This window comes from Lupinus angustifolius, chromosome LG05 (assembly GCF_001865875.1).
Source record: "Lupinus angustifolius cultivar Tanjil chromosome LG05, LupAngTanjil_v1.0, whole genome shotgun sequence".
NCBI classification, from domain to species: Eukaryota; Viridiplantae; Streptophyta; class Magnoliopsida; order Fabales; family Fabaceae; genus Lupinus; species Lupinus angustifolius.
In genome coordinates, this window is record NC_032013.1 from 7,102,513 (window position 1) to 7,103,325 (window position 813).

Below are 813 nucleotides of genomic sequence, written 5' to 3' on the forward strand. Positions count from 1 at the left end.
CCTCATCCTCATCCTCATCCTCATCCTCATCCTCATCCTCATCCTCATCCTCATCCTCATCCTCATCCTCATCCTCATCCTCATCCTTATCCTCATCCTCATCATCATCCTCATCCTCTTCCTAATCTTCATCCTCATCCTATATTCATCCTATCCTCATCCACATCCTCATCCTCATCCTCATTCTCTTCTTCATCCTATCCTCCTCCTCATTCTCATCCTCATCCTCTTCGTAATCCTCATTCTCGTCCTAATCCAATCCTCATCCTCATTCTCATCCACGTCCTATCCTCATTCTCATTCTCGTCCTAAGCCTATCCTCTTCCTCATCCTCATCATCGTCCTCATCCTTATTCTCGTCCTCATCCTCATCCTCTTCCTCATTCTCATTCTGGTCCTCATCCTCATCCTCCTCCTCCTCCTCATCCTCATCCTATCCTCGTCCTCATCCTCATCCTTCTCGTCCTCATCCTATCTTCATCCTCGTCCTCATCCTATCCTCGTACTCGTCCTCGTCCTCGTCCTCATCCTCTTCCTCATCCTCATTCTACTCCTCATCCTAACCTCATCCTCATCCTATCCTCTTCCTCTTTCTAGTCCTCATCCTATCGACATCCTCTTCCTCATCCTCATCTTATCCTCATTCTCGTCCACCTCCTATCCTCATCATCGTCCTCATCCTCTTGGTCTTCCTCATCCTATCCTCATCCTCTTCCACATTCTCATCCTCATCCTATCCTCGTCCTCATCCTCGTCCTCATCCTCATTCTCCTCCTATCCTCATCCTCATCCTCCTCCTATCCTTATCCTCGT

The 813-nt window shown here is 48.1% G+C and overlaps 1 protein-coding gene across 1 annotated transcript in view; it reads right to left on the reverse strand.

The window, feature by feature from the left end:
- Window positions 1–813, reverse strand: part of LOC109347596 — a 25,604-nt gene that overhangs the window by 11,231 nt on the left and 13,560 nt on the right. The window lies entirely within an intron of this gene.